This window comes from Muntiacus reevesi, chromosome 6 (genome assembly GCF_963930625.1).
Source record: "Muntiacus reevesi chromosome 6, mMunRee1.1, whole genome shotgun sequence".
NCBI lineage: Eukaryota > Metazoa > Chordata > Mammalia > Artiodactyla > Cervidae > Muntiacus > Muntiacus reevesi.
In genome coordinates this window covers 62,874,279-62,898,347 of record NC_089254.1, presented here as the reverse complement: position 1 = coordinate 62,898,347, position 24,069 = coordinate 62,874,279, and the positions used below count along the sequence as shown (strand labels likewise).

General features: G+C 39.4%; 1 protein-coding gene across 3 annotated transcripts in view; it reads right to left on the bottom strand.

Moving 5' to 3' along the window:
- SCRN1 (secernin 1) overlaps positions 1-13,517 on the bottom strand; it is a 63,029-nt gene extending 49,512 nt beyond the window's left edge. Inside the window, exons 1-2 of one of the 3 annotated variants that reach the window (XM_065939038.1) lie at positions 13,261-13,516; positions 12,902-13,017 (exon numbers count right to left, since the gene is read on the bottom strand). The gene's annotated coding sequence lies outside the window, so the exon portion shown is untranslated. Of the gene's footprint in view, positions 1-12,339; positions 12,365-12,901; positions 13,018-13,260 lie in introns of those variants that run through there. The other 2 variants (XM_065939040.1, XM_065939039.1) reach the window with 2 other exon arrangements.
- Positions 13,518-24,069: the final 10,552 nt, after the last annotated feature.

The following is a 24,069-nucleotide window of genomic DNA, read 5'->3' as shown; positions in this document are numbered from 1 at the left end:
CAGAGCTGCGTCGCCCAACATCCCCCCTCTGACTGGTGACAGGAGGCTGGCTACAGGCTTAGGGGGTCGGAGTGCTGCACCTCTGTAACTAGGAGACCGCTCACAGAATGTCTAGACAAGGAAGGAGGTAGATGCATGGGAAAGAAGGTCTTTGTCCTCAAGTTCAGTGAGTAGTTATTGAAGAGCATGAATGCTCCAAGCCAAGAAGGGGTTTTCTTCGTCTGAATGCCAAATTGCCCTGCCCTTTCATCTCAGAAAAGCTACAGTGGCCCTCATCGGTCACCATACCCAGTAATAAGAAAGCCTTGAATTGCCTGAGAGGAAGAAAATGACTGTCTGTATAAGCTATAGGTTTATTAGCTGTCTTGCAAATAACCGTGACAAAGGATCTTTTCTTGCATAAAGAAATGAAACCCAAATGTCCTTACTTTCCAAGCTCCCAGCTTTACTGAGCAGATTGGGTAAGTTTAAAGTCCATGTACATTAATTACCTTCTTTCAGAAAAGCAAAGAAGAATGTATTCTATATTTATTGATAAATTCATTTCTTAAATCATTGACATTCCTGCTGAATTGAAAACAGGACAAACGATACTCACTTATAAATTTCCTTTCCTATCCTTTCTCTGCTATTGAGACAGGATAAAGAATAAATAGGGTGTTTGGAAAAGGAATTATCTAACTGAATTGAGATGAAAACGCCAGTTGATGGAAGATAACGTACATCAAACTCATCAAGTTCTGTCTGATAAATAAGAAAGATGCTATTAAGTGTCTTACTGAAAGCTCAAGACAGCAGAACACAAAGCTTTAGGACTCCACAGCCAGTGATTTCCAGCTCCTAATATTCAATGTCTTTAATGAGGAATTACCTAATGGAAGAAAGACCACATAGGGTATTGAGTGAGTAGGCAGGTTTTGGAAGCAATCTGAGTTCAAATCTCAACCCCGTGTCACAGTTCTGTAACAGGGATAACAACAGGGTCATGGTGAGGTTCAAATGAGCTGAAACATAAAGCACTCAGAACGCCATCTGGGACACAGTAAGGACACATCACCCCGAGGGTGAGAAAAGGTACATGATGAAGGCTGTTCCTTTGTCAAGGTCTGATCTGAACAAACCAGACTTTAGAAACCTGGCTTTTTCCTTACGGTGTCTAAGTGCTCTGTCACCGTTTGAAGATGTGCTCCACTGTAACTTAAAAGTCTTTTAAGAGCTGGTCACTATGCCCTTTCCCTAAGCCCAAGGGCAACACCTACCTCTGACAGCTGATTCCTGTGGAGGTCAATGCCACTCACTCACTGTCATATTTCTGAGCAGCATGCGATGGTTTAAGGGTGGCAGGCTGTGCGTTCACTTGGTTTGGTCCAGAGCACTGGCCTAAACTGGCAGCTTCCTTGGTGGCTCAGACAGTAAAGAATCTGCTTGCAATTTAGGAGATCCAGGTTTGATCCCTGGGTTGGGAAGATCCCCTGGAGAAGGAAATGGCAACCCACTCCAGTATTCTTACCTGGAGAATTCCATGGACAGAGGAGCCTGGTGGGCTACAGTCCATGGGGTCGCAAAGAGTTGGACCCTACTGGGCTACTAACACTTTCACTTGCACTTTCTTTGAGAGCACTGGCCTATATAGTGAGTTTTTATGTGTTTAATCTGAACTAGCAGCTAACATTGGTAAATCTAGAGATTTTCCACAGAAATTCAGATATTCAGCATCTCCTGAAAACTCAAAAGATCTGATAACACTGGGTCCATATTCTTGCATGCCAGCAAGACTGGAGCTGGGAAGGGGCTCCTGCCACAGTCCCCTCCACCCCCTGATACCGAGGCCAATGGAAGTGTCACCTATGGTCCCCCTTGTGCTACTGATCTTTGTTGTTCTTTCTTTCTTTTCTCGATGTCAGGTCAACTGTGCTCATTTACAATACTTACTCGGCCTTGCAGCCCCATATACACAGTGGCAAGAGAAGGACACACTTTACAGAGAGAGACCCTTGTTCGTGTCCTGACTCTACCTTCGAACCATGGGAAACAGGCAGGTTATGAACTCTCTCTGAGCCAGAGTTTCCCCATGTGAAAGTAAGACATATTTTCACATATGTCATATACAACATAGCACTCATGTATACCTGAGATCAAACGGAAAGTACCCAGTCCTGTGGTTGTATACAGTGGATGCTCAATAAATGTTCCTTTTCCTCCCTGCTACTAGTCACCGGTCATGAGTTTACCACTTTTGCAACAATCCCTTCTATGTTCCTTCATCTTCTCACTGAAGGTTTGCACCTGTCTCATGAGATACACTCACATTCCAACGTGTAACTAAAATGTGCTTAGAGGATCAGACTGGAGTGATGGAGTCTCTAGATTGAAGCATCAGTTTACAGAGAATACAAATGACAACCATGGGCATGAAATCAGCAAAATCCAGACTATGAGAAACTCTATAGGACAAATCTGATTTCTTCAACAAAAACTGCAAGAAAAAAAAAGATGAAGAGACAAAGTTATTTAAGAGATGTACCAACCAATTGCAATGAGTAGGACTTATTTAGATACTGACTTAAACAATCGGTACAAAAATTTTATGACAGTTAGGGGACATTCCCCAGTGGTACTGTGGTTGAGACTGTATTTTAATGCCGAGGGCCCCGGGTTCAAACCCCAGTCAGGGAACTAGGATCCTACAAGAGGTGCAGCAAGGCAAAACAAATCAAAAAACAAAAAACCTATACTATTCTCTTTACTTAAAAAGTAATGCACATGAGAAGATGTTTAAAATTCTTTTAAGGTTAGAAATAGCACTGTATATGTGTGCTCAGTTGTGTCCAATTCTTTGCAACCGCATGGACTATAGCCCACCAGGCTCCTCTGTCCATGCACTGGACTGATCAACTTGTAATTTATTCAGGGGCTCAGATATCTCTTTGAGTAAGGATAACTGGGGGCAGGGAGGATGGAGAGGGATTTTGGTTTGCCTCGGTATATTAGTGCACTGGGGGAAGAGGAGAGCCCCTGTTTCCCTCTATCTTGCTCTATCTCTTTAGACTATGAGCCCCATGAGGGCAAGGACACTTAGATAATTCCTTATTTCCCCAGGAACCTAGCACACAGACTGGCACATGATAAGACCTTGACAAATGTTTGATGAGCAAAATGAAGGTGAAAGGGTGTCTATCTAAATTTCATCTTCAATGAGAGAAAAAGAGCAGGAAAATCTGATTCTGACATGGTACTCCCAAGCTGTGGTTCAATCAGTGGGATTCATATTGGACCACACGTGGAAATGGTCTGAGGAGCAGATTCCTGACACCTTCTCCTTGGAGATCCTGATTCACTGGGTCTGAGCTTAATTCAGAGAGTATAGTTTTAACAAATGCCCAGATGATTCTGATGCATCAGTTCAGACTGGTGTGGAATATCTATTCTTATAGATTATTAAACTTCTTTGCTTCTCAAAAGTATGATTCATTTTTTCTGTCTGGCTTTGTTTTCTTGTTTTTTTTTTTTTTTTTGGAGTGTAGAAACATTCAATATATACAAACAAGAAAAGAGTACTATAAGCCCCTTTAAGGTGTTAACCAGCTTCAAGGGTCAACAACTATCTGCCATTTTGCTTCTCAGTTTCATTTTAAGGAAACCATTTAATTTTAATTGAATATTACTGAAATCAGCAACAGCATCAGCAGGATACTCTTTGCCTTAAAGACCAAGGTGAGTGAAACACATCCCTGGTTAACTTGAGAGAAGTATGACAAAGACGTAGGAGGTTGTGTTTTCTCAGTCTTTGACTTAAAAACTGGAAAATCAGGCTAATCCCTCTACATGATAATCAAGAAGATTTGTTAGTTGTTATTTAAATGTTTGGGATTTTGCACTACTTTAAAGAAATAAAATCATTGAAATTTTTTAAAATGTCTTTTTAAAAAACACATTCTTCATTTCAACATAGATGCAAAGTAAATCCTTTAGTAAGGATCATGACTTCTCTGCACTGGATAGAAAGAATTTAAGCCAGAAAAAAAAGCTAGATATTATTTCAGGTGGCTGAATATTTCTAAATCAGTAGGGCCAGGAAAAAAAGCTAGATATTATTTCAGGTGGCTGAATATTTCTAAATCAGTAGGACCTGCTAAGAAATAGTCTTTGGATGCTTTTTCCTTCATGAGTGAAATGATCACAGACTGATTTCCTCTTCCATTCCAAAATTACCTCAATCTAGGTGATTAGCAAGAGGAAATGAAAAGAGTGTCTATTTCAAATTTGCAAAATCAAAATTATCCAGGTAATTAACAATGACTCAACTTCACCATAACCTCTGATAATTTAATGGATTATTGCTGGTGCATCACCTTCCGAATACAGTCACTTAGATGATCACAAGAATAAAATAACAAAACAAACACAATAAATAACTTACTATCTTGACATATCATAAAATACTGGCAAATATATAAATACACAAGAACAAGCTGGTGACATAAAAAGAAGTCACAGAAATTACATGCAGTATCATTCAAATTATGTATATTATATAGGTAGTTGATGCGAAAAGACTGTAATGAAACGCAACAAAATTTTTAAGTGTAATGATATTCCTAGGCTGTAAAATCAGACAATTTCTTAACCTATATTCAGGCACTTTCATATTTCCCACATGAAAATCTGAATTGTAATGAAAATACTTTAAAAAAAGAAAAGGAACAGTTGAAGTAGAAATAACTTATTTTCCCAATACACTGCAGTTAATAAATATGGCCTTTCAATAAGGCAGAGACCCAGGGATTAAGGACAACACCACAGCTCAGTTATGGCAAATGAATTCATTTTATCTTTTGGCCACATCTGATTTTGCCTTATTTTCAAGATATGCTGACAATGAGAAATATGAATAAAGCAAAATGTGCAACTTAATGAATGATTCAGGTGACAGCTGTTAAGGAAACAGAGTTTTCTACAGTCAAATCACTATTCTTCAAATCACTCCAGAATTTCTCTATAACGCAAAATATTCTTTCCCAACTTTTAAACATCAAAAAAATTTCATAGACACCCCACATAACAGTGATTGTAGTTGGTTGGGAAATATATACTATGAATTTAATAACATTTTAAATGCATCTGTATGACTTCCCAGATAGCTTACTCAGTAAGGAATCTGCCTGCAGTGCAAGAGACCAGGGTTCAAGCCCTGGGTTGGGAAGATCCCCTGGAGAGGGAAATGTCAAACCACTCCAGTATTGCTGCCTGGAAAATCCCATGGACAGAGGAGCCTAGCAGGCTACAATCCACGGGATCACAAGAGTCAGACACAACTTAGCGACTAAACCACTTGTATGTACTCACTGGTAGTAAAATCTTTATACATCTAAAAATAAATGCTAAAGATACAATATATATGACTCATTACTTATTCTGTGTCCATTCAATGTTGGGACACACTTGAATTCAAGGCCTACCTTCAAAAACTCTACCATACCCAGTGATCTGTTCACTCAGGCGCATTTAAAGTAAGGAACCACTTTATAGAAAACTCAGGCTGCAAGAGTATCACTTTTGAAAGAGCTCTTAGGAATTTTAGAGGGGAAGAGAAAGAATTAGTTGAAAGGCATCCATTTCTCATAGGTAAAACAACTGATTTCTTTTAAATGGGGAAAAGAGTAGATAAGTAGCACAAGCAGTATTCGTTTTTCATTCAAGTTAGAAAAATACAGTCTGATCAAGTTTGGACTTTGATAAGGAAGATATTCTCCAATATATGGCAGGTTGAAAGACAGTTTTCTATCTTTTATAATGATACAAAGAAAATAAATGACTTGCATCATATGAATAGTATACATTAGATCTGTACAGTCAGAATAATCTCTCCAAGAGAATACACTGTGTTTTCTATTAATAAGGCAGAATCAGATAGACCCAGATTCCAAGTGCAGCTCGTCCAACCACTAAGTTCTTCATCTATAAAACATGGCCATGATGTCTACCACATACTGTTATGGGGATTAAATGAGACATTAAATGCAGAGTATCTAGAATAGAGGAACATTCAAGGAGGTTTGGTCTTAAAGATGAGGGTTCCAGGAATGTAATGATTATGGAGATAAATGAAAAAGACTGTTTTTGAAATATACAGGTATGTGTTTAGCTTCCAAAAGCATTCCCTGCGGGAAAAACTGGGAGCTATTGAACAAGTCACATCTAAGTTTCTTTTATTCTCATTTCCTTCTATTCTCATTTCTGACATTGCTGCCATTGTGACCACTAATTTGGCAAGGTTGCTACAAATGATGACCTTCCTATTCCCACCATCTGTTTTCCTCGCCCATATAAATAGCCTATTGTCTATTCTGATCTTTTCCCATTAGTATGATTTGATATGTACCTGTTAGCGCTGTAAACTAGAATTTAAATAATCTTCCCATTCACTCTTAAAACAGTGGTATACACTCTGTCCCTGTAAAACGTATCAGGTATACATTCATCTCCTACAGAAGAAATTTAAATCATGCTAGTATGAAACCACAGGGTTACTTTATGTCTAACAAAATGGATTTGAAAACTACTTTGTAGCGACTTCTCTGTCAATCCAGTGGTTAAGATTTCAAGCTCCCAATGCAGAGGCCATGGGTTTGATCCTGGTCTGGGAACTAAGATCCAACTAAGATCCCTCATGCCACTTGGCAGGGCCAAAAAAAAAAAAACAAACAAAAAAAAACACCCAACACTTTGTATAAGTGCCCATTAATGTTAGAGCCACTTGCTGTGTTAAAAACCATCAGGAAATTTATCCCATTTTATTACCAAAAAGGAACCTACATACATATATATGAACATATTAGTGTGTGTATGTAAATACATATACATGTGAATGTAAATACCCATTTATGCAAAAGTAAATACGTACTATAGATAGAACAAAGGGAGAGAGGAAAGGAGGGAAGTAGGGAGAAAAAAGAAGGACCTGGAAGGATTAATATTAATCCTGAGCATTGCAAGTGGGACTAAGCATGGGCTAGTGAGACAGAAACTTCCAATTTTATCCACTTATGTCATTCTAAATATCTTTATAGCAAGCTCATATTGCTTTATTGGGTTTTCCAGGTAGTGCTAGTGATAAAGAACCTGCCTACCAATGAAGGAGACATAAGAGACTCAGGTTTGATCCCTGGGTCAGGAAGATCCCCTGGAGTAGGGCATGGCAACCCACTCCAGTACTTTTGCCTGGAGAATCCAATGGACAGAGGAGCCTGGCAGGCTACAGTCCAGTGAGTTGCAAAGAGTCGAACACGACTAAAGTGACTAGGCATGCATGCATGCATTGCTTTATTGGATTTTTAATTATTTTTAAAAATCTGATTACTTCAGGGCTCAAGAAAGGACATTTTAAGACATCTCATTTAATTATTTTAGGTCACTAAGCACTGCTAAGTGTAATTTTAAAATACACTAAGGTTTTACTTTGAGAGGAGAAAAAGATATTCAAGTGAGCCTTTGATCACTGTATGCTTTTTTTCCCCCAAAGTTTAAACTTTTAATTTTATATTAGGGTATAGCCAATTAACAACACTATGATAGTCTCAGATAAATGGCAAAAGGAGTCAGTCATACATATACATGTATTCATTCTCCCCCCAAACTCCCTCCCATCCAGGCTGACACATAACATTGAATTTTGAATTGAGTTCCATGTGCTATACAACAGGTCCTTGTTGGTTATCTGTTTTAAACATAGCAGTGATCACTGTATGATTTTAACTAGGATTTTTAAGAAGTGATATGAATTACTAATATGTACTTTGACCCCCTAAGCACGTACAAGCACTGTGTGCAACCTAAGTGGAAAATGGCACTAAAAAGATTTTCTCAAGGTCTGTACCATCTAGAAGAGGCACTCATGTAAACCACCAAGAGGAGGGCGGTAGCCCAACTTAAGACAGTGATCAGCAACGCTCATGGAACCCTTCAGGAACACCTAGCTCACTTTAGGGAGTAGATTAAGCACTGGGAGATTCATGTTAAACACATAACCATTAAGAGCAGAAGGAGAAGGGAATGTTAACATCTCAAGCTCTTTCACTCTGCTGCCGACAAGGCTCAAGCTGGGAGACCTTCCACTTCCTCCCCTTCCAGTCACCCACCTGTTTCAGTTCATCACCATTCCAGACTGGCCGGAGGCCCTAAGGATACTGGAAGTCTCTGGAGGGAATAGGACAGGTGGGTGTGATTGACATGTACATCATGTGAACCCTTCCCACTCATCCCATCTCCTCCCCTCCAGGGTCTGTTCAAACCTCTCTATCCACATCCAACTCTATGAACAGTATCATACACTTCAACCAACCTTCACTTTCTGTTAATGACCTAGACCAACGCAGCCCCAAAGAAATACAGTGCAAGACATGTGAATCACATACGTAATTTTATGTTTTCCAAGAGCCGCATTTAAAAAAGTAAAGAGAAATTGATGAAATTACTTTAACAATGTATTTTGTTTAAATCCAATATATCCAAAATATTAATTCAAAATACAGACATACCTCGTTTAATTGTACTTTGTTTTACTGCACTTCACAGATAATTGTGTTTTTTACAAACTGTAGATTTGTGGTAATCCTGTGTGGACCAAGATTATAGATGCTGTTTTCCCAACAGCATCTACTCACTTTCTGTGTCACATTTTGGTAATTCTCACAATATTTCAAAGTTTTTCATTATTGTTATATTTGTTATGGTTATCTGTGATCAGTGCTCTTTGATCTAGCATAAAGATAACTCGCAGAAGGCTCAGATGATGTCAGCATTTTTTAGCAATCAAGTATTTTTAAATTAAGCATATAACATTTTTTAGACATCATGCTATCGTACACTTACTACACTACATGATAAACATAAGTTTCATATGCTCTGGGAAACCAAAAAATTCATATGACTTGTTTTATTTTGATATTTGCTTTATTACAGTAGTCTGGAACCCAACTCGCACTATCGCCAAGGTATGCATGTGCAATCAACATAAAATCATTAATAAGCTGTATTTGTTCCTGCCATTTGCAGCAATATGGATGAGCCTAGAGAAATGCTTTGTGAAATAAGTTAGAGAAAGGCAGATATTGTATGTTTACACTTACATGAGAATTTAAAAAATAAAACAAACAAATCAGGATAACAAAACAGAAAGAGATGCACAGATATAGAGAACAAGCTAAAGGTTATCAGTGGGGAGAGGGAAGGAAGGAGGGACCAGATAGGGATACGGGGGTCAAGAGGTCCAAACTACTATATATTAAAAATAAATTACAAGGATATATCGTATAACACAAGGAACATAGCCAATATTTCATAATAACTTAAAATGGAGTCTAATCTACAAAAATATTGAATCAGTTGTATACCTAAAACTAATATAATACTATAAATCAACAATACCTTAATAAAAATAACTAATAGAATATTTTAGAATCTTCTTTTCCTATAAATGTTTGAAATCTGGTGTAAATTTTACATTTACAATACATCACAATTCAGATGAACACACAATTGTAATACATCACAATTCAAGTAATCAGTAGTCACATGTGGCCTGTGGCTAGTGGGTATTGAATTGAACAGCATAAACCTAGACTCTCACTCCAGTGAAAATGGTCCCAAATCTTTACAATGACTGATTATTGCTGGATAAAGGGATCATGGGTGTTGTTTTAAAAATAACTTTGGCTTACCTGTATCTTTTATTGTCCTCCAACAAACACAGATTGCATGTGTTTATGTATTTTTGAAACTTGTGATTGTGTCTTTGACATATAGAGAGAATTTCAGTGAATGAATCTTCACATTGATGCTCTAATGCAAGTTATTGTTTTAATGGTACATGTGGCATCGGGCTTCCCAGGTGGTGCAGTGGTAAAGAATTTGCCTGCCAATGCAGGAGACTAGGGTTTGATCCCTAGGGGTCAGGAAGATCCCCTGGAGAAAGAAATTGCAACCCACTCCAGTATTCTTGCCTGGGAAACCCCACAGACAGAGGAGCCTGGTGGGCAACTATCCATGAACTCACAAAGAGACACGACAGAGTGGCTGAGCAGGCACACACATGTGGCATTAACACTTGTCTTCACTTCAACCTGTCACTTCATACTTAGTTCCTATCTGTTTCACCACTGTAAATTATTCTCCCAGTTGCATGCAGTCCACCCACCTTCTCCTTCTGTAGATCACTGGGTTGAAGGTACAGAATGCCCAGAAGAAATATTTTCCATACTCTCAACACCTCTGCAAAAATACCATGCACAATTTCTAGTTCTGCTTTAGTAGAACTAGGGTCACTGGTATATGACTCTGAGAACTTAAATTCAAATTGAGAAAAAGCTGCTGTCTTCAGTGCTGCTTCAAACTTATTTTAAAATAGGTTTGTTATTTACTAATTATTTAAAGTTAGATATATTCAAAAGCTATTAAATGCCCCCACCTTGGCTTCTAAAAAAAAAAAAAAAGCAACATAAGCAACTAAGTTTTTAGTTGCACTTCTCACCTCAAAGATTCTGACATAAAATATAAAAACCATAAAATTATGGGTTTGGTGCTTAAATATAGAAACAGTCTAGTCTCTGGAAAAGGGGAACATGAGGTGGACACAGCTTAATAAGTTAAATGGACTTAAGTTAGGAAACTAAGGTGTGAGCGCTTAAATACCTATAGATTTTTTAATTTATGTTTGGTTTCATGAAGTGTTTGCCATTGTAACAATGATATGTTTGCCCTTTTCTCCTAGGCTTTGGAAGGTGGCATGTGGAATCCTAAAATGGGGAGTTCTGACACCTGGATTTCAGTTCTCACTGCCAGCTGCCAACCAGCTACATGACCTTGGGAGCAGTCCATTCACCCTGCTGGATTCAGCCTCACCGGCTGTGAAGAGAAGGTTGACAGCAAAGCCCTTTCTCAGGCTGCTTCCAGCTTGCCATTCCTGACCTTTGCACTAATCTCTCTCTATCCCATTATCCCTGAAACACTTGCCTCCTCATGCATCTCCTCCTTGCTAAAGGAGAAGATGGCTGGCAGCACAGCAGTGAAACGGGAAAGAAGGGCTGTTTTATTTTAAAATCTCAAATGAGTCACTTTTCAAGAATGTATCATTCTCTGGTGCCTGAGTGCTTGGTCATGATGTCAAATCAACACTTCCAATAAGACTTGCTCTAAGAACCTGTTATTTGTTCCATGTACTGTTCTTAGATGATGTTTGTATCAGACATTCATCTCTTTTAAGAGCCACTTGTAGGTACAAAACAACACATAAGTTATCAAACAGCTATCAGCAGCCAGATAAAAATCACAGTTTTAATCAGGTCTTTGCACTAGCTTTTGATAAATTAGGATAATCACAGCTTCCCACACTTCCCACATAACCTCCCCAGAACCTTGCAACACTCTAAAATCTAGCCTGCTCCAAGAATCACGTCCTACCCTTTAGGGCTGGCTGTATCCATACCCAGGAGAGCTCTCCTTCCGGTAGACCCTCTCCCCACCCCCACCAAAGCTTAAGTCAGGGGGCAGCTGATGTTAACTCTGGTCTGTGCCGATTCGGTCAGGCCTGATTTTTCATGCTGCCATTTTGAATTAATAGAAGTCTCCTCTGCAACGGATGCATCTTCTAATCAGGCTTGGAACAGAGGAGGCACCGGGACACACACTCACACGCATACACCACCGGGGAGCTGGACATAAGCATAATTCAAGACACTTGCAAGCCAGAATTAAACAGCAAATCCGGAAAGACAGTATTCGTTAACAGAACCCTACCAAGACAGTGTGGAGCCACAGCAAATGACTGTTTCCTTACATGCGTCTGGGTTTAATCGACAAATTTGACCCCTAAATCTGAGTTCTCGTCAATTTCTCTAAAGTTCAGGCGTCCCTCTCGCTTTGCGTCCCTCCCACTCGTTTCAGACCTCAGGAGTGATGTCGCCCAATAATCCGCGATCCGACAGACCAGCGAACGGAGGGCGCAAAGGCAAGCTGAAGTGCATAATCATCTCAGAAATACGAGTGCCTTTGACCACTAAGTGCCCCAGAGAGAGCCACCCCGTTAACTTGCCCAGACACCCCCATCCCCAAAAACCTCGCTGGGTGTGGCTTGAGGGTGGGGTGGGGTGTTGTGACAAGTCCTTCGGCCCGGGTAGACTCCAGGAATAGCTGACACGTTTGCGCTTAGCGGGAGGGTAGTCCTCTGGTCACGATTCGGCGGCCACAGACCGGTTTAAGCGGGCAGAGCCGGGTCCAGGGCCGCGGGCCCGCCCGGCAGCCATGTTCGCGCGAGCCGGCCGGCGCGGCAGGTGCGTTACCTACCGAGAAGGTGCCAGGCCCGCTCCGCCACCGGGGATGCGCCAGTGCGAGCCGGGATCCCCCGGAGCGGGGGGTGGCGAGGGCGCGGGTGGCACGGGGTACACACCCCAGCGGGCCAGCGACTGCGACTTCAGGCAACGGAAACACAGGAAAAGCGGCCTGGGCGAGCCAGAAGAGTTAAAAAAGAAGTGGCTGGGGTGGGGGAGAGGGGGATGAGGGGGGAGGGGGAGGTTGGGGTGTGGAGGGCAGGGGCAGGTTCCATCCAGGCTGCAGTGCTCGCGCCCTGGGGTGGGGCATCCCTCTCCTGCGCCCCCGCAGTCTACAGCCCAAATCACCTTCCCCCACCCCCCACCCCGCACTGAGGCCCCCCTGTCTCGTGATCCCCTAGAGACCCCCCCAGCCAGCATCCGCGGGATTCTGCCCCAGGTAGCGCCACCCGCGGGTCTGGAGAGGCAGCCGGAGCCGACCAGGCACACGGGGGACAGGGATGGCGGATCAGGGTGAAACCCGCCGGGGGAAGCGACTGCAGACGCCCTGCGCTCCCGGGGTGCCCTGCACGGCTCACCTGGGGGGCGGCGGGCTCCGGGCTCTGGGCTCTGCTCTGCGGTGCCGATGCCGCGGCCGGCGAGCGTGCGCGTGCTGCGGCTGCGGCGATTACTGTGGCGACGTCGGGGGCTGCAGCTGCAGCGGCGGAGGCGGCCGTCGGGCGCTTCCCCCACCCCAGACTCCCGAAGCTCCGGGCCGCCGCCCCCAGCTAACAGCTGGCCGGGCTCACGTGACCGCGGGGCCCACCCTCCCTGCCGCCGCCGCCGCCGCCTCCTTCCCCACACCCTGGCCCCGGACCGCGCCGCGCCGCACCCGCCCTGGGCCTGATCCCGGAGGGCGCCTGGGAGCAGAAGGGGCGGCTCAGAGGGCGAATCTCACCGAGGAAAGTGGCTCCCCCCTTGCTCGATCTTTATTTCTTGATCACAGACGGGCTTGCGTCTCTCTCTCTCTCTCAAGCGAGACCTCGGGCTTTAAGGAGTCAGACAGACTGCACTTTCTCTGGCGCCTCTCCGGGATTCCTTCTGTTTCGGTTGCTACGTGCGGGCCTCTGTGCCTAAGCGAGCTTTCTCCGCGGAGAAACGTGTCCGACACTTTGTTGACTCATATGTCCAAGCCGACTCCCTCCCTGGGTTTAAAGGTACGGTTCTGCGCCATGTTGATAAGCCAGACCCTGTGTCCCATACTTAAGACACTGAAGCCCAAAGAGGTTAAGTAACTCGCCCAAGGTCACATAGCAAGTAGCGAAGCCAAGATCCCAAACCTAGGTTAATAAATCTGTAGACAGGTACCGAGTGTGTTGATGCTGGCGTCAAGGTCATTGGTCAGAACATGACCATCCATCCGTCTGTTACTAGAACAGACTCTACCTTTTATAAACTAATAAGAAAAGACCATGTATACCTATGGCTGTTTCATGTTGATGTAAGCACAAACCAACACAATATTGTAAAGCAATTATCCTTCAATTAAAAATAAATAAAATTTTTAAAATTCATAGAAAAGATCATCTCATAAGATAAGAAGAGATGGTTCACAGGAAAACAAACTGCAATACCCCTCAGGCACATGAAAAAATATTCAAGCTCCCTTAACTGTAAAACAAATACAGATATAAAGTAGCGTTTTCCACGTGTCAGAGTAGCAAAAATCAAAGTTTTATAACGTCCATAGAGGATAACTTGGCAATAACTCCCCAGATTACAAACACAAACATAGCCTTTGACCTAAAGATTCCATTTCTGGAATTGATCCTACAGGTATACCAACACAAGTGTGAAATGATATGAGTACAAGGTTATCCATTGCTACATCCTTTTTTCTAGCAAAGATTACCAAGTCTATGCCCATCAATAGAGAACTGTTCAAATATATAACTGCACATTGTACAATAGAATGCTATCCAGCTATTTAAAAAAATGAGTACTGATCTATGTACTGATACGAAAGATTTCCAATCTATAGTAAGGGTGGGGGAGCCCTGTGAAGAACACTGTGTAAGTGTGTTACCAGTTGGGGGGGGGGGGGATATGCCTGTACTCATTTGAAAACACACAGACTATCTTTGGAAGGATACCTAAGAAACTGTCATAGTAGATGTCACCAGGGAGAACTGGGTTACTGAATGTAGGAGAGAGAAGGAGATCTTTTTTTTTTAAACATCTTTAACTGTTAATTAAGCCTGTGGTTCTGGTTTGCCAGGAGTGAAAGAATAGTGGGAGAGGGCTGGGGGAATCAAGGCAGATACTGCAGAATAGAGCAGTGGTCATAGAATCCTGGAGCACAAAGGGACGTGATTATGCATTTAATCCAACCATGGAAACTGTCCTTTTGACTTTTATCTTTATAATATAGTAGATTTTGTTTTTGTTTAGAGTATAATTGAATCTTCATTCAGTCAGACACTCTTTGCCTTTTAATTGGAGCTCTTAGATCAGTGGCTGTTAAACCCGGGGACATTTGGAGTGGGTTGCCATTTCCTCCTCCAGGGGATCTTCCTCACCCAGGGATCAAACTTGAATCTCTTATGTCTCCTGCATTGGCAGGTGGGTTCTTTACCACTAGCACCACCTGGGAAGCCCCAACTAAGAATTTTCCAGCCCTAAATGTTGGTAGCATCAGGGTTGAGAAACTCAGGTGTAGACCATTTCTATTTAATGTAATTATCAATATGATAGGTTTTCAATGCGACATCTTGCTATTTCTATTTATTGTGTTCTTTTTTGTTTGCTTTTTGCTCTTTCCTTTTTTTTGAAGAATTGAGTATTTTTCATATTTCATTTTACAACCATTATTGTAAATAATGAGAAAAACAAAGTTCAGTTCAGTTGCTCAGTCATGTCCGACTCTTTGTGACCCCACGGACTGACAGGGGAGCCTGGCATGCTGAAGTCCGTGGGGTCGAAAAAAATAATTATTAGCCATACTGGTTGTTTCATTTTATTTTTTATTATTTTCCTAGAATTTACAACATGCATCTGAAACTTATCACTGTCTACCTTCAAATACTACAATTTCAGGTATAATGCAGAACATTTTCAACCGTATACCTATGTTCCACCCCATTTTTACTGCTATTGCTGTCATTTGTATAGGTGCAGGTTATAGGATAATGAGCTCTTTCAAGCTTTGTCTGAAAATGTCATCACTTTACTTTCATTTTCGAAACTTTTTTTTGGCAACATAATTTTTGATTGAGAGCTTCATTTTTTTCAGCACTTTAAAGGTACCATTCTATTGTCATAAATATTCTATTGTCAAACAAGACTTGCAAAGTTGCTGAAGGAAAGTCTGTGTTTGATTGTATTTCTCCCTCTGTATGTAATATGTTCTTTTTTTCTCCTATGGTAGATTTTAAGAGTTTTTTCTTTAACACAGGTTTTGAGCAATATGGTTATAATGTACCTTGGTCTGTTTTTTTGTTTGTTTTTGTTTTTCCTATGTTTATCCCATTGGGGCTTACTGAGCTTCTTGGAGCTGTACGTTTATAGTTTTCATCAAATTAGGAAACATTTGGCTGTTATATCTTTAAATATTTTACCCATTGTACCCTGCCCCTCCCAAATTCAGAGACCCCAATTATAATTTATTAGACCACTTGATATTGTCCTGCAGATCACTGAGAATCTGCTCTTTCCCTCTCTCTACTACTGTTTATACTCTCTTCATTTTGAATAATTTCTGTTGATACTTCTTTCAAGTTTTCTTATCTTTTCTTCTGCAGTCTCTAATCTACTAATGGTTAATACTGCCAATGAAAGTTTGTTTTTCTCTTTGTTTTTATTTTTTCAAAGGGACTTTTACACTTCTCCTGGCCTGAGGAATCCCTAATCCCTCTTCATCCTCACAGTAGACATCTCAGGTCTACAGACCTCACTTGGCCTGGTTGAGATCCGGACCTGACCATCTCTTAGAGCTTCAGAAACTAGGCGGAGTGAAGCAAAGTTGCACAGTAAAAGGAATTAAATGCCACCTGTCAATGGAAGTTTTATGTAAGATACATTATTCTTTATCTCTCTTAAGTTCTATTCTTCTTTTTATACTATCCATTTCTCATACACATTTTCCTTTAAATATCAGATCATATATATTGTAATAGCTGTTTTAAAGTCCTCGTATGCTAATTCCACCATTTCTATTTTTAGTCTTTTATTGGTTGTTTTATCTCCTGCTTGTCTCTTTTGTAATTTTTCATTGGATGTCAGTCTTTGTGAATTTTATGTCGTCGAGTGATGGATTTTTTCTTATATTTCTTTAAAGGTTGTTGGACTTAGTTCTTAAGAATCATTTTCACACGAGACATGTTTAAAAACTGTTTAGAACCTTTCTAGGGTAGCTTTGGTCTTCCCGGGTGGCTCAGTGGTAAAGAATCCACCTGCCAGTGGCAACCCACTCCAGTATTCTTGCCTGGAAAATTCCATGGACAGAAGAGCCTGGTGGGCTGCAACACTTGGGGTTACAAAGAGTTGGATACGACTGAGCATACGCACAGGGTAGCTTTACCTCTGTGACTGCTTTGGTTTTTATAAAGGTGTGATTCATCTATTGACTCTAATGAATGTTCCATGTAATCAGTCAGGTGATTCTGGCTGGTAGGAATTTGGACAATTCTCAGTTTTGTGCCAGCTTTGAGAATTTTTTGTTGCATAGCTATACAACAGTTGTTCTTTCCTCAGGAGTTATTCTTTGCCCTCCTTTGTGGTGACTTACCATATGCATGCACAGATTGGTCTTCTCTCAGTGACTGAAGGAAAACTTTATGCAAATTTCTGGGCTTTTTTCTGTTTAGTTTTCTCTTCTCCAGACCTCTGCCGACAAATTCTAGCTGCTTTGACCTCCTTCAACTCTGATGTCTGTTTCTTCAACCCTACAAGACAACTGGGCTCTGTTCTGTTTTCCTTCTTTTCTTATCATGTATGGTTCAGGAATTGCCTCCAAACAGAAAAAAATTGGGGTAACTGCAGCTCTTATTTGTTTCCTTTCTCTTGAGAATCCCAGTCCTGTTCTTCTAGTTGCTCATGGGTTGTCCAATGTCTGACAAAATTTGTTTCATATATTTTGCCCAGTTTTCTAGTTGTTCACAATAGGATAACAAGTGCCATAGAAATTCTTCCTTCATGGACAGATGTGGAAGGCAAAGACCACTAATCTTAATGCCCCTAAGGAACCAAATGTCTGGATACGACTAGACTCATCCGAACTGCAGGAAGATTCTTCACCAGCTGAGCCACCAGGGAAGCCCTAAGAACTATAAATGCATAGTTTATACTTACAGAACTTCTTCAACATACTGATATAACAAGGAACATTTATTGGACACTTGTACCAGGAATGCACTATTGCTGCAAAGATGAAAAAGGTGTATCAGCCCCACCTTTCAAGAAGTTAGAGGCAAGCAGGGAAATAATAATTAAGTATAGAAGTCATATATGCATATATTGTATGTTGCTGTCAGGGTAACATAAGAGTTACACATAGATAAATACATTAATCTAGCATGTTGGGAAATATAAACAAGTTTAAAAGATAATCATAAATGAGGATTAACCAAATCCAGACCACCTAAAAAAATACACCGATGATAGGACTTGTCTGGTGGTCCAGTGGCTCGGGACTGGGGGCTCGTGCAGGGGGCTCAGGTTCAATCCCTGGTTAGGGAACTACATCCCACATGCCACAACTAAAACCCAGCACAGCTGAATAAATAAATATAAGACTATTTTTTTTTAATATATTGATGATGATTTTGCCTTTTCTTCAACCAGTGTTACTGGTTGTCTAAAGAACCCGATGCAATGATTTTGGGGGGCTGAAGTTCATGTGTAATTGAGAAATCCATTTAACACATTGCATGTAGAGGTATTTTCCATTTAGTACTGCTTTTAGTGTAATTATAAGAGGAGGAAAAAGATCTATCATTGGGCAACTCCATGAGGATGAACGACAGACAATATTATGTGAGTGAGACACTTACGTATGGGTAAGAAATCCTGTGTAACTGCTTTGTATGCAATCGTATGAGAACCACAGAAAGGAGCTGACAGGATGCCATGGGAAAAAGAGAATGAAAAGCACTAGCTAAGATTAGTCAGCCACCTGCTTTAATCCTATGACAACCATGTTTAGAAGGTTAGTTTTCTGAATTTGGTTACCATGGTAACAGACCTTTAGAATGCCCTTAAAACAATTTACAGAATGACTACCCGTATTGAGTATAGGCAACACTGAGAGATTATAAGTATGCATATCTATTTTAAAATTATGTTTAGAATTTAAATGATCAATCTGGCCTTTTAGATATGTAGTTTAGACAACCATAAATTGTATTTTAGCAAAAAAGGTGTAAAATCCTACTCATATAATTAGATGATGGGCTTGTAAGTTCAATTATTCAAATGTGTCATTTCAATGAGTGGCTCCTATTTAATTTTGAATAAGATAGCAGTTCATGAATGTTCAGGACCTGGTTTTAGAAACAAATTATATATGCTTGACATTCATTGCTGCAACTTTAGGACTCATTCATGGGTTTAGCCAACTGAGCAGATCATTTAAAGGACAGCCGCTGAAACTTCATCTTATGATCATCAAAGAGCAGACTAGAAGATTCTATAATCAGACTTAGGAGTTTCAACCTAATCCTTTCTTGCTGATATGTTTTCCTAGTTTACAATGTGTAGAAAAGTTTGACTTCATGCTGTATATGGTTTTAAAATAGGGCTTGCTTTTAATACTCTAGTGACACCTGTGGCCACCTTTTAATAGATGAAAGCTCATTTTGAATTGTAAATGTTGAGCCTTTTATGTTGACAATTTTAACGTCACTGCTCACTTGAGATAATACATGACTCTATCAGAAGTTACTATTAGTTATTTTCCAGTTCTTCGGAAAAAACAAAGTCTGTCTAAATTGCTGTAGAAATTTTGGTTTCAATTAAAAGATTTCCTTCATGTTCTTAGTGATTAAACAGTGATTTCACCTATTGAGAGAATTTATGAAATTTCTGCTTCCAGAGAAAGAGTATTTTGTCTGGGGTGCTCTTTTGTTGTTCTATGGAAGACCAAAAAATTGGTGTTATTTTGTTTTTTGTCAGTTTAACTTCAGAGAACTGACAATAATCCAGATATTTAGAGATAGTTTAGTTCTTAAATCCATGATCATTCTTTCTTTTCCATTTCTACCTTAATCATAAACCAAGTTCTATGTTTTTATTATTCTTCTTATATATCCCTAATACCATTATACTGTTCCTCTTATTATATCCCTTATACCATTGGCTCTAGCTCTTACATGTGCAAAGGATTTGACCTTTTGCATATGTAGAGTGATTTATTACTGAGAACTGGAATCTTTGTTTGGTTCTATTTGAATTTCAAAAAGCACTGCTCATATTTTTTGAAACAAAAATTAAAAGCAGAGATTATTTTACCATCATATGAATTTCTCAGCTTACTGGTTTTTCTTTACCATGAATATAAAGAAAGGATTGGGCTTTAAAAATTATTAGAAAATTTCAAGAATAGCCAAACACATAGAGGAAGTACACTGTTAGCTTAGGGTCTGGGGGGAAAGTACTACCAGTGGGTATAGGGTTTCTTTTTGGGGTAATGAAAATGTCCTAAAATGAATATAATGAATGAATATAAATGAATATAATGAATGTCCTATAATGAATATAACTCTGCAAGTATACTAGGATTTCTTGAAATGTAAAAAAAAAAAATCAGTGTACTACAAATTAATTTTTATAAAAAATGAAATAAAATACCTCACCTGAAAAAAAAAAAACACAAGAAGAAATATTAGAAAACTAAAGAACATTGCCCAGTTTGAGGGAAATAGGTGAACAATAAAGAGTTAATAATTTCAAGGAATTATTGCCATAGTAGTAAAATATTGGGAAAAAAAATCTTAGGAGAATTGATTTACTGTTCAGTCTTAATGTGAGAAAGAATCAATTAACTTTAGTAGGCTGTTTAATTTTCTTTAAAGCCTGTGATTTAAAACAAAAACTTGAATTACTACTGGATGTGGTCTGACATTTTGTAAAAAGATCTTATATTATAAAATGTAGCCAAAATAGTACAAGGAGAAACTTGTGATTAGTCTCCAGGAACCACTGGTATAGAGGTAACAGGAGAGAACAATTATGCTGGAAGGAAATCTGGCCATTCAAATGAGGATTTCACTGCAAAATCCCTTTTAAGTTCTTCCCTATTTTCCCACAAGTAAAATGCTGTTTCTCATTTTAGGGCAAATCTTCTGTACTTGTACAACTTCTCCTCCTGGTTATTCCACAAAAGTATAATTACCCATTTAATTAAATTTAGCTATTAAGAACCAACTTTTTAAAACCTAGGATGTCTGAAAGAGAATGTATACCACACAGAAAAGCTGCACAGCAGTCCCAGTAAATGGGATCATAAGCATAAAGAACTAACTGTGTGATTGAATGTCATAATAGCCTACCCTTCTTGTTATTGTTCATTCACTAAGTCATGTCCCACTCTTTGCGCCCTCATGACTATAGCCTGCCAGTCTCCTCTGTCCATGGGATTTCCTAGGCAAGAATACTGGAGTGGGTTGTCATTTCCTTCTCCAGGGGATCTTCCCTACTCAGGGGTTGAACCTGTGTCTCCTGCATTGGCAGGCAAATTCTTTACCACTGAGACAACCAGGGAAGCCCCTACTCTCTCATATCCAGAGGTAAAAATTAAATTCAGAGTTATATTAACACAAAATGCACTCTAGCAGAGTAAATCCAACAAATGAATAAGAAAATGCTATAGGAAATTGGAACTAAGCCCCAAAGGATCTCCCTGCCCTTCATTCTTTGCCATAATGAAAACTATCCCTCAATACCACAATTTACATTGTGTATGGAATTGTTTTTACTGTAACTATTTACTAAAGAAATTATCTTTATCCTACTGTAGTGTGGAATTTTAAATTAATGAAATGACTTGTACATTCCCAGAAATCCCCAAGTGGGATATCATTTACTAGAGACCAAGGTGACAGCATTCAACTTCACTCTAGATTTTTAGAATACGACCTCAGCAAACATCTCATGTCATCTGCTTTTAGATCATAAAATAAAATTGATGGTAGGCTAGCTCAGAGGCACTTAGATTGGTTTTGTAAATTATTGGCTGACTCATACTCACTAAAGGCATCCATTTTATGCCAGAGGCTTTATTAGCAGCACAGGAACACAAAGAACTGATAAAAAAAGGAATCCACAGACACTGCTAGGTGTTGCAGATCTCCTGAAGTCTTCCTACAGTTTTTAATCCTTCCCCTGAAATAATCTATGCATATCAAAAGGAGCCACTTCATCCTTTGGCAACCCTCAAGCAAAAGGGGTCAAGAAAGATTATTGTTGGTTTTACGTAGAGGATAACTGGGAAATTTTACCTAAAATATAAGTGAAACACAGAAAAGTGAGCTAAGTAGAGAATGACAGACTCCAAATTGACAAAAATGAAGTCTGACTGCATGGTAAAGAAGTTTCTGGAGAGAGGAAGTCATGTACTAGACAGAGCATTTCAATGACTGGTACAAAACTATAGCCACATACACATATATATACACACACAGACACACTACATACATACACATACTATATATACATCCAGTTTATAGGTTATACACAGTATATAGTTTGCACTATATAAATATATATATGCACATATATACATCTGTATATGTTTAAGAGAATAGTTTTATTTTTTTCCTAAATCTCAACTGTATGTTCTAAAGGGATGGGTTGTAGATAATTCTGAAAAAAAATTATATATATAAGAATAAATTTGGGGAAAGTCTGAGTCTGAGCTCTTTTCTCCTTTTATTAGACAAAATGTCCACAAAATAGCTTTACTGACTATCTAACATTCTGCTGTAAGAATTTAGTCATAAAAAATTTCTAACCCTAGGAAAAATGATATCCCCACACAACTTAGCCTTTAACAGTATATTCCTCTTTAGGCACAATTAGTTGCCTCAGTGCCTAATGTTTTCCAAAATGCAAAAAAAGCAGTATTTATAGAAGAAAAAAATATAGGAGACTGCATATTCAAGGGCAGAGAATGAGTGAAATTAACTGTCTTTCAAATTAAGGTTCTTACACCACCTGCATCAGTATCATCTAGCAAGTGGGCTAAAATGCAGATTCGTGGCCCATTAATCAGAATCTCTAGGGAAAGAGTTAGGAATCTGCACTCTTAACACAAATCTCACATGATTGTAGTGTACATGAAATTTGGATCATTGCTATATTTCTATAGCCTTTAGAAACCGAAGCATGCCTCTCATTATGTTTGAAGACTGAGCTATGAAACAAGTGGTTGCCAAGGTCTCTTTCTGTTACTAGTCTGGAGCAAGGAGCAGGAAGGTGCAGAGGTAAAGTTAAAAGCAGAGGCAAAATAGTGTTTTAAAGAGAGAAAAGAATTTACCTTCAAATCCCTGGTAGTTCAGTTGGTAAAGAATCTGCCTGCAATGCAGGAGACACTGGTTTGATTCCTGGGTTGGGAAGATTTGCTGGAGAAGGGATAGGCTACACACTCCAGTATTCTTGGGTTTCCCTGGTGGCTCAGCTGGTAAAGAATCCTCCTGCAATTTGGGAGACCTGGGTTTGATCCCTGGATTGGGAAGATCCCCTGGAGAAGGGAAAGGCTACCTACTCCGGTATTATGGCCTGGAGAATTCCATGGACTATATAGTCATGGGGGTCACAAGGGGTTTAGACATGACTGAGCAACTTTCACAAAGGCTCCAAACCCATATGTAAGAGTGTATGGATTTCATTGTACTAAAAGGGAATGTGCAAATTCTTCTAATTAGAATGCTACAGATATTAAGAGATAGAAGTACTATAATTATAATATTTTCAAATGGGCATATTAATTTATATTCATGTTTGACATTTCAGATTTCAATTCAAACTAAAGTGGTTAAGAAAAAGAATTAAAATGAAACTCTATGTCTGGGTGCTCTGCATCTCTGGAAAATAAGTCCTTTGTTATTTTTTTCCCAGAGTTATTATTGTAATGACAATTTGCCTTTTTAAATTGAAGTGTAGATTTATAATATTGTGTCACTTTAGGTGTACAGAAAAATGATTTATACATATTTTTTCTGATTCTTTATTATAGGTTATTACAATATAATGAATATAATTCCCTCTGCTATACAGTAAATCTTTATCTATTTTATATACAGTGGTGTGTATCTGTTAATCCCTTGGTCTAATTTATCCCTCCCTGCCTTTCTCCTTTGGTAACCACAAGTTTTCTATGTCTGTGAGTCTGTTTCTGTTTTGTATGTAGATTTATGTTTATTATTTTTGAGATTCCACATATAAACAATATCACATACTATTTGTCTTTCTCTGTCTGGCTTATTTCACTCAGTACGATAATCTCTAGGTCTATCCAGACAACTTGCTTTTTTATGAGAAGTCAAAGGCATTACTTTTTCCCATAACATTTCACCAAGTTTCTTTTTCTCCTCTTGTAGTTTCCAAACAACACTGAGAAATCAGCCGTGTCCTCAATTCAGGGGACAGATATCAGCATGCTGATATCTAGATAGCATTATAGATGTAAGCAATATCTTGTATCACAAATAAGAGGAAAAGTACAAATTCATTTCTACAAGGAAAGATTCAAATGGCTAATGACCCATCTGAA